This window comes from Triplophysa rosa, linkage group LG21 (genome assembly GCF_024868665.1).
Source record: "Triplophysa rosa linkage group LG21, Trosa_1v2, whole genome shotgun sequence".
NCBI lineage: Eukaryota > Metazoa > Chordata > Actinopteri > Cypriniformes > Nemacheilidae > Triplophysa > Triplophysa rosa.
In genome coordinates, this window is record NC_079910.1 from 15,519,624 (window position 1) to 15,530,711 (window position 11,088).

Below are 11,088 nucleotides of genomic sequence, written 5' to 3' on the forward strand. Positions count from 1 at the left end.
TATATATATTCTGTAAGCTTCTTTCTGTAAGTGCTGTAATTGTTTGTGTGATCAGATTATGACCGTTGTGACAGAACCAAATCATCTCTGCTGCATAGTTACATGTCTCCCGTTGCCAAATATGTTAATGTGTGATTCCTTCTATTTCTGGCGCTATGCCATTTCTGCGCTGTCTTGGAGATGTTAGCGTGTCTCTAATAGGATCGGTCACAAACATCTAATGTGTTGTGTCTTATTAACTCACTGTCATTCAATTCAATTTAATATAATGCTTTTACAATTTGCATTGCATCAAAGCAGCTGTACAAGAAAACCAAAACCAAGAAAAACTAAAGTTAAAATCAGATAAACCTTAAAAGTAATATGGAAATTGTCATGCATTGCAACACATTTCTTCTCACTTTTCGCGTTTCGTCCATTTTCTCTGCTGCTAAAGAGACTCTTAAGTCTCTTAAAAGTCCTCCTCGCTACTCCTAAAATGTTGGACCTTAAGAGCTCTTTTAAGGGTTAAGATGCTTTATGAATTACTTTTTTTTTTACTAGGATATTTTCTGTAATTCTAAGGGGAAACGCCCACATTTCTAAGAATTTTCTTAGAATTTTGTCACTAGGAGCAACTCTTTGCGCAAAGATTTTTCATGAATACGGGCCCAGAACTAGTTTGAGAAAAATTAATTGTCTCAAAAACCTGATACAAAAATTCAAAAAGTTAGCATTTGTATTAGCAGAGGGAGCAGCTGTAACAGCCACAGTGATTTTTTTAACCAGTAAATACACCAGGGCCCGTATTCACAAAACATTTGATCTTACCACTAAGAGCTCTCCTAAACAGCTGTTAAAGTTTGAAGTTTAGAGTTTTCTCTTAAAACCTATTCAAAACACTGCTGAGAGCAATAGGAGATAGCTTTAGCGCTAAAACACTTTGTGAAATACTCTCAGCACAAAAATGTAGGACTGACACGGCCATTAAGAGTTTTTCCTAAATCGGCAAGTTAGGAGCTACTATTCTTTTTGTGTTTAATGGATACGACAGTGGAGAACAGACACATCGGAGAGAGACAGGGGAGTGGGACCGGCAAAGGACGCTCGATACAGGAATCGAACTCGGGTTGGGCCGCAAGTGCACTGGCACTACATGTCGGCACACTAACCACAAGGCCATTGGCTCCAACAGGAGCTCCATTTAGCCTTAAGATGTTTTGTGAATACTGGCCCTAGCCGTCAATGCTCTGAATTTATGGCCCTTTCAAGGACCTTTAACTTACACACAGAACGGCTCAAAGTCATACACACACTCCCCTAACAAACAAACACCCCCAAAAAGTCACTATATGCTCTACCTGCTACATCGAACTTGGGTTTATGTGAAAAATGAGAAGCTGGCAGTGCTGTCACATGTGATTCGGTCCAATGCTTTGACAAAGGATTAGATGTCTGGGTGAGCGTACTCAAACTGACCTACAGTAGAAGACCGGTCAAGGATAAATGGCATGACTCTGCGGGTGCCAGCGCTCCACATACACAAGTGCTGTTGGACCTGGTGTCAAATATGTCATTAATAGGTCTCAGAGAGCGAACCTGTGCCTCAAGCTTTCAAGTCTTTGACACTGGTTTCAACTGCCCACGGTTACACAGCTACAGTGGTTTAACAAGCATTACCACTAGATATTATTCAAGTCTCAGCAATAAGACTTCCACCTCAGCAAGCGCGCGAACCCATAATTCCGGCTCGAATTTAGCACTTGCTTTCCCAAGCACAAAACCCAAGAAAGCATCTCTGTCTGTCAGCGTATACCCAAAAGGCTAAGCACACCCACGTTCACCCGCAAAATATCATCAGGTTTTATACGCGCTTCCCAGACATATCTGTCCATATCACCCCATTAGAATTGTTGTTGGAAATAAATCTCGAAACACGACTGGAAGATTAGGTGATCTTTGGAAAGGTCGAACGGCATTCCTCAGGGTGTTGAGAGAACGGGTCAATCCCAGAGAAGAACACTGGTAAAATAAGCTCTCTTTATTAAAGCCAGGGCTGTGTTCTTCCCCACTGCCATTAAACACACATTAATCATGCCCACTTCAGCCCAGGATACTTTAACACAGCCCAGCCATCATTAATAACGCTCCATCCAGTCCCGCGTTGACATTTCCTTTAATTATCTCCGTAATTTATTCATGTACTGTATCAGTGGCGCTTGTTGTGCGAAGCTGCCTGCGAGGAATATTTTAGTCAACCCTCTTCAAGACACAGGATTAACTATGCTAATGAGGAAGCTGGGAGGCATGACTACTATTTGTGCGTGTTAAATCGGGAAGCCATTAGGCCCCGGATCCACACGCGCCTATCGAAACAGGTCGCGCTTTGTTATATTTTTGTTATTATTGTCGTGCCAGAAATAGGTCATATTCTTGTGACTGGAAGGTAACGTTTTGGGAACTTACTTTGTTGTTTGTTCAGGCCAACTATTTTTATCGGTACTTTTGGACAAAATGGCCCAAAGTGATATCCAGGGGACATATTTGTATCATATTGGCTTTAAATGCCCCATCAGGTTGTATTTAATCATCAAAATACGAGGCGCATAGTACAAAATAGACTAAACCACAGCATAGGGGAATATGGGTTTTATTAAATATATTAAAATATATATATATATATAAATTGGAGTATAAACAGCTCAGCTTTGAAAAGAATTCACTACACAAAACCAATGCAAGTCAATGGGCACCACTGTTGTTAAGCTACCAACATTCTTCAAAATACCTTTATGTGTGTCCTGCAGAAGAGTGAAAGTCATGCAGGTTTGAATTGACAAAAAGAGGGTCAATATATTACAGAATTTTTATTTTTTGGGAGAATTCTCTCTTAAAATTCTTTTCAAAGCTGAGCTCCTGTTTATACTCCAATGCATGCACACATGCTAATGCATCTTTAATAAAATATTTGAATAAAGAGCAAATATGTCAAATGTCCAAAGCTGGACAACAATTTTGGCCAGTGCTGTACATTTCTCTCAACATGCCTCATCCAACTTACGAAAATTAACCATGGTTTTACTACAGTTAAAGAGATAGTTCACCCAAAAATGAAAATGATCATTTACTCACCCTCAACTCAAGTTGTTTCAAACCTGTATGCATTTCTTGGTTTTGTTCAACATGAAAGAAGATAGTCTGAAGCATGTTGGAAACAAAAAGTTCTGGGTCACCATTCACTACCATAGTAGTAGTTTTTTCCTACTATGGCAGTCAATAGTGCCCCAGACCTGTTTGGATACAAACATTCTTCCAAAAATCTTTCTTTGTGTTTAGCTGAACCACCAAATTTCTACATGTCTGAAACAACTGAGAGTGATTAAATGATGATATAATTTTCATTTTTGGGTGAACTATCCCTTTAAAACCTGGTTACTGTAGTAAAACCATGGTTTTGCCAATAGTAATTAATACACCAAAAAAAACATGGTTAATTTTCATAAGGTGCATCTTGCATCTATCTCACGCAGTGCATTCTGCATTGGATTGCCTAGTGCGATAGATACCTCCAATACAATGGTTAAAACAAGGTTTCATAGGAGACGCCTTAAAATGCTGGGCATCTCATAGGTGTCTGGAAAATGACATACTGTACACAGCAATTGCATTCCTATTGAGATATGGAAACAAAACACAGCAACGTTCTGTAGTTCAACTCAATAAAATCCAGTTTGCAGCAGTGTGCGCCAACTGCTATAATCGCTGGAAATGGAGCTGAGCTTAGCCTATGTGTAATTACCCTCTCTTGCCTTTAGCTTAAGTTTACTTACGTGCTGTCAGGAGAAGCATATCCGCGAAGGCCATAACAGCTTCTGGCAAGACTGTCAAACCATCTGGCGTAGAGAGCAGGGTGACAAAAACAAACGCAGACAGGGACTTGGTCTTCATCCAGGTTGGAAGAAATACAGAGGAACCTCGCCGCTCCAGGCAGAGCTTACTCAGCAGTTCACTAAAGGAGACGCAAGTGTAAGGTCATCATATGCGACACTGACCGTCCATCTTCTTTAGATGTGCAGCCATGATGACTGTACAAGTGCATTCTGGCAACTCTCTGTTTATGCTTGCCGAAGGCAGATATGAATTCTGACTGTAGTCTCATTTCCTCATGGACAGGTTTGTCTAATGGAAATACATCATATTTAGCACCGTGTGTGAATATATTCCAAACTTCCAATTTTGTTTAATGAGTCTTGTTTTTTATTTTCACAATAAAAGAAAAAGCTCATCTTCTCAACGGATGAATTCAGAAGAGTGCACGACAGCGATTTAATAATGTTCCAAAATGCGTTAAAAAGAGGCACAGGTACAACCTTTAACAGGCACATATAACACACAACCGAGTGAGATGCTTCGCGCGTGGCAATTTAAAGCCCCGTCACAACGTTTTGCCTTTACCTTGCCTTAAGGCTATGCTCTTAAATGAAAATATGCTTTCAACACAATGCATTTCTTTAGCCAAGCGTATAAAATTCCCATAAATGAACGAATAAACAAACAAATAAATAAATATGTAAAAATATATTTCCACTCAATAAGCTCTAAAAACTTTTTTATGTCCTTCCGTGTCAGTTAGAGCCCTTTACTCCTCGCGGTATTTGTCTCTTATGGTGAATTTACCTCTGCAGCCCGAGTCTTATTTCCTCTGGGTGCCCTAACCCTCTCCTTAGTTCATTATCCTGCCTGCTGCTAGTCAGCCGGCACAAGAATAATGGCTCTCTCTGGTTCTCATTGCACACCGCTGTGGAATGGTGGAGGGGACTATTACGCCTGAGCAGGTTGAATTTACCTCCTCCAAGAGAGTCCACTGGTGACTTTAATGAGTGGATAACATCTCAGACATAAATCCTTATTGGGTTGGGCTCGTGGAGTTGGGCCCGATGCAGGATCACGGTCGGATCACGTGACCCGCGGAGACGCACCACAGCGATAAGTTATCCCGGACAGATCACGGCTCCGTCTGTGCGTGAGGAGGGAAATGAGAGGGGAAGCAGGTGGCGGGTCTAAACACTTCCAAGTGTCAATCTGGCCATGAGATTTGCGGCGCAACATGAGCGGGACTCAAGCAAAGCTTTGCTGACTCCAGTAAATTGAGATTTAATCAAATTGCTCTTAATTGAAATCTTTTCTGCAAACAGTACTTAATTCGGCCTGGTGTCGCAGATTTCTCGCTATTGAGACAAAAACATTTAGATCGCAATCAATGTGGGTTTTTTAACCATCATCAGTCTTACAATGGCCAAATTTAATTGGTCATAAGGCAGACATACATCAGAAATGTGTCACTTTGTCAATGTGGAGCAGAATGGCACAAGAGATACTTATAGCCATAGACAAATATACATAGATGCCTCATTGGTGGCTGTTTTTGCCATATTGGAACAGTCCTACGCATATACACTCTAACACCCTGCCTATAGGCGAGCAGCGTGATGCGATGCAACAAACACAATAAAAAAAGGCCTTGCAAAACGCGTTGAATTGCGTCTGTTGCGTTCGGTGTAGACAGAGTGCAAAATTGCTGGGTTATTTTGAACCCAGTGCTGGGTCAAAAAGGGTTGAACCCAACCGTTGGGTTATAAATGAATATATGCTGGGTTGTTTCAAACCAAAATGCAGGGTTTTTTATTACATTTTGAAAATAAAAAAATGTTATGTATTAATATCAAATGTTATGCTGTTGTCATAGCACAACAAGACGAAAATATTAACTAACACCTTAAAAAGCTATATGTACACTGTAAAAAATACTTTTCTGTAATTGTACAGTTTTTGACCCCATTTCAAAATAAACTGTTAAAAATAAAATCTTGTTAAAAAAACGGAAATGTTCTGGTCGCAGAGCGCAGCTGCAGGGGTGCCAGAAATAAACAGTAAAATAAAGTTTTTTCCCTGTAAAATTACATGGTTTTCCCGGTTTTCTTGGAAATTTTCCCGGTTTTCTTATAAATGTACTTTTTCTGGAATTTTACGTTTTTTTTTACCATATTTCCAAAATATAATTTATTTCCAAAAAATTGTAAAAACAGTCAAATTCTGTTTCTTGACATTTTACATGGAAAATCTGTAAAAATAACAGACAACACATTGTCACCTGTAAAGGTTTATCCCATTTCTTTTGGGAATTGAAATATATGTGGATTTTACAACCAGAGGCTGCGCAATGTTGTGGCATCTTGAAAAGCACACATTGTTTTTAGTGTTAGTGACAACAGAAACTGAAATTTTGAATGCTCTAAAAAAGGTGACGTGGTGACATCTACATATATATCTCTATGCTTATATCAAAGGGCAGTAAATCGCTTTCCCGCTCATTCTCCTTCACAACTCCTTCCTGGTGGAACATTCTTCCTAACTCGGTCCGGTCAACCACATCTCTCACAACATTCAAAAATACTAACTAAACCTCTCTCTTCCTCTCAACAAGTAGTGGTCTAGCTTTTGTTGAAACTAGTAACTTTGTATTAGCACCTATTGTATTATTGCTCCTGTATGACATATCGCTTAATAAATATTAAACTGACTTTATCGAACAGATGAAAACAGATGAATTAGATAATTAAATAAAGTAAGTCTGTTAACAATATTATCTTATTGTGAAATGAATGTTGTATCACCTTTACTGCAAGGAGAAAACAAATGCTGTGTTTATAGTTATATCAGACGAATTCATGAGAAATGATTAGCAGTCTGTGCTATTTGATGTATTGGATAACCTCGATCTACACGTCATTATATTCTTCAGTTATGACATTCCTGTAATATACACCAAAGTGCATGCATGTATTTATTACATCACCCCTCAAGTTTTTAATCCAGCCCTTTCTTTCTGTCCATACAGTACTTTTGCGTGCTAACACGGCCATCTCATTTGCCAGTTATATAACAAGTACTCAATTATTAATCTGCCGGCTCACGAAGATGTATGACACTCAAATTTGTGGTCATAAAAGCTGAATACGCATCAAAGACAAATACTTCAGCATTTATTCCCAGGACACTGCTCTTTTCTTTTTCTGGGCCAGGCTGTTTATGGATGCATTTCTAACAGCGTTACAATTCACTGAACATAGGATCAATGTGATAATGTGTTGCAACAAACAGTAGGCCTCTGTATTCAAATGAATCCTGCCTTCGAGTTTTGTTTTAAAGCAAGCATTCACAGCTGGAAAGAGGATTTTTCACACGTCGATTGCGTGGTGCAAAAGTATATAACGCTGGCAATTTGTGATGCAACTTGGAGTAACCTGACACGCACAACATTAAATTCTAGGGTGGTGGTTAATTATGTGAATAATCTCCATATGAAATGACCCCGGGGCTCAAAGAGGTGTAAGGTTGTGATACTGGTGCAACCATTAAGAAGCTTTAAGCTGGCATTAACACTGAACAGAATATATTGCAACAATTGCATAGTTTTATCATATAGCTGGTGAGATAAAGGGCCTTCATGGAAAGCTCTCTGAAAACAATAACATGGCTGTCACGATAAAACAAATGTTAAAATAAAGTTAAACTTTGGCGCATAACATGTCCCACAATATTTGTGCTGCTCTTTTTTTCGTGTCACTCTCCACGACTTTTTTCGTGTCACCAGCACGACAATTTTTCAATACACAAACCGCGTATGTATGTACATTTGTATATTACTAACCTGATATCAAAAGAAGTCGCAAATACTTTAGGAGTTGCCAAACCAACACCTTACCTCACCATAACCCTAAAATCACAGCCGCAAAGGCTAATTTTGCTAAAAATGCTTGTTTCACGAGGTTGCAAAGCAATGATAAACGGCTACTCTAACCCCGCCCCTAAACCTAACGTCGCAGGGGAAAATTCATATCATAACAAAACATACGAATAAGATCGTAAGAAATAGGAATTCACACGAATGAGCCACCTTGTAAAATAGGTATGAACTCACATCAGATTGCGTTGATATATATTCATATGAAAGATATCGCGTATTAAAAAAGGGGGAAATTCGTGTTGATGAACACAAATTAATAGATTACGGTTCGTGACAATTTCACAAATTCCTGTGAGACTGTGTTGCAGCTACAGATGAGCATAAGCATGCTATTCATTTAAAGGTAAATTTGCCCAAAAATGAAAGTTCATTCATTATTTACGTACCCTCATGTCATTTCAAACCTGTATGACTTACTTTCTTCTGCAAAAGAACAAGATATTTTGAAGAATGCAACCAAACAACACTGGCCCCTATTGACTTCCACTGTATGGACACAAAACCGCTAAACCATTTTTTGTGTTCCACTGAAGAAAACGTCATATACAGGTTTTGAACAACTTGAGGGTCTTTAGGTCATCTGATGACTTGTCTAACAGACAATGTTCACTCTTGTGTCTACATGTGCTAAAAATCACTCAGAACTCCTTAGCGACTGCATAGTAACGCCCCGGCAACCACCGCCAACACTCCAGCAGCGTGACAGCGAGTTTGGCAGGGACAAATACAGATTTTCATTAGAAAATCTAGTTTATTTGATCTTTGCTTGATTTCTCTCTCAAGTTCTCTTGTGAATTTCTCCAGTCAACTCCGTGAGCAGCATTCACTCCAGGACTAATTTGAGTCAAATGAAATGTTTACTCGTATACTGTAAGCAGGGGATGATATGGTCTTCAGTTTTGTTTATTTTCAGTCGGAAACAAAACAGAACAAAAACTAGATTTATTTTGCTAAAGCCAAACTCTAACTCCTCATAAAAGTTTTTACAATAGTTTATACAAACAAAGAATTAGAGAATTTCTATACATGAAGGTACGCTTGATGTACCAAATCTCTTTAGTCGTTTCACTAAAGCTGTACTATCAAAGGATCATCCAATACGAATGCAAAAACAGCGCTTTTTTCTATGAAAAAGGTAAACATGCTCTGCTATATATGTTTGAGTCAATGATTATCGAATTGAGGTTACACGACTGGCAGAGAGCTGTCAATCATACTGACATACACTTACCCTACACATGTTCTGTGCATTTGCCATCATTTACAAAAGTGTTGACACTAAAAGCTTTCTGACAGCCACAGTGAACGGTCACATAAGATCATGAATAGCTTGAGATGGTCTGTGGCATACTCTTGCTCAGCAAAACGCCACCGTGTCTTCTCCAATTTTTCACATATAGATGAAAAAAATATTATTATATAAATATATTCCGTGCATTTATTGATCGCTAACATGCTTTATCTAACAGTGCCATGGTGAGGAGAAATGATCGATTAATGTGTGCTTGCAAACAATGAAATGTCCTTTCATCTGTGTAGTGAGTCGTGCATAATACATAACAGAAAAGATAATAATTGTTGCCACCTAAACTGTTGTTACCATGGTTTCTTAAGTGCTTTGAATTTAACAAATACTGGATTGTAGGTCTTTCAAGCAACAGATGGCCTGAATCAAATGCTTTATTGCCGCAAATCCGAAGGTTATAAACAAACCATGGCAAATATACAAATGACTGAGTTTCTGCCAATGAAGTTGGTGGCACAACCACAATCAATTGTCTTCAGAGAATGCAATCGTCGTGCCTCCTGTTTTTCAAAGAAGCATAAAAAAACTGAGAAATTAAAATTCTCATAATTTATTCACCTTCATGACATCCGAGATGTACGGTATAAGACTTCATGTCTTTAGCTCAACCAAGACAAATAATTTAATAATAAAATGCAGTCGCGTTATCTTCTTGGGAATCAAAATGTTGAAGCTTCAAAAAGCTCCTACATCCATCATTAATGTAATCCAAATGACTCTAGTGGGTTTATGTGTTCTGACCAAAACAATGTTTGTGAGAAAAAACTTATATTCAAATATGTCAACGAGACGACAAATCTTATTGGTTCTGGGATGTTTGTGACTAGTTGTCATTATTTCATCACAATGTATGCAAGAATTAGCTTCAACATTTAGAGTTCTATATTAGAAGATAACATGACAGCATTTTAATGTCAAATTATCAACTGAAGAAAAGTCATATACATCTGGTCTGGTATGAGGGATTTCTGCGAGAATTTTAAGGTTTAGGCGAACTGTTCCTTTAAGAACATTTTGCAGGTAACATTGGTAATGGTATCGGTGTGCTCTTGGGATGTAGTGCAGTGCGCTGTCAATCGTCGCTGATGACTCTCCTCTGATTGGCTGAAACGAGAACAAAGGAAACAATTAATGAAGCAGTTCTTAAAATAATTAGAAGCAGCGTCGGTGGTCTCGTTCAGCAGAAGTACAATAGTTGAAAGGCAGATCAGAGACGGCTCTCTGAGAGTGCGTTTGTTTCATCAGCATTCAACTAATAGAAATTCAACGCAGCCAATGTTGAATGCTTCCGTTCCTTTCAGAACCAGCAGACTGAAACCTGGGCTTTCACACGCTGACCAGTACCAATGTTCATTTGCTGCGTTTCTCTTTGTGCAGGAACAATTCACTTTATTAAATAACTTATTAAACCTGATGGATCTGCCTGACTAATGACTGTTTTTTATTCTGCTTTATGATAAAACACTATTGAATAATATTTATATCTGCTTTTTCTATGCATGGATGAATGTTTTACTCACTATTGTGCAATTACTGAATTATTCATAAGGTTTAATATACTATACTAAATTATTTGCTGCCCACTGAGATGCATAACAATCACATTTGTAATGTAATGTTACACATACATATTTAAGGGTTCGGTTGAACACGCAGTTTCTGCCAATCTCATATTAATCTTGAGTACCTATAGAGTAGTATTGAGTATTTAGTTTGATCACATTTATGAAAGATAGATACAGCTGTACGATTATGTCCGAAAACAGACTAGGGGGTGTGCTAGGGGAGGAACTAAATCACGAGCACACAATACATCATCGCATTATCCCTGACTAACTGTTGATTCACTATAAGTTTGTGTTGTTTACATTATGCACGTATGTGCTGATTGCCAACAAAACACAGACATATGACTTAGTTTGACTTACCGCGTGCGGTTCATGTCCGGCATCTTTTAGCGCTGGGACCGCTCCAGCTATTAGTTTCAAACGATCTG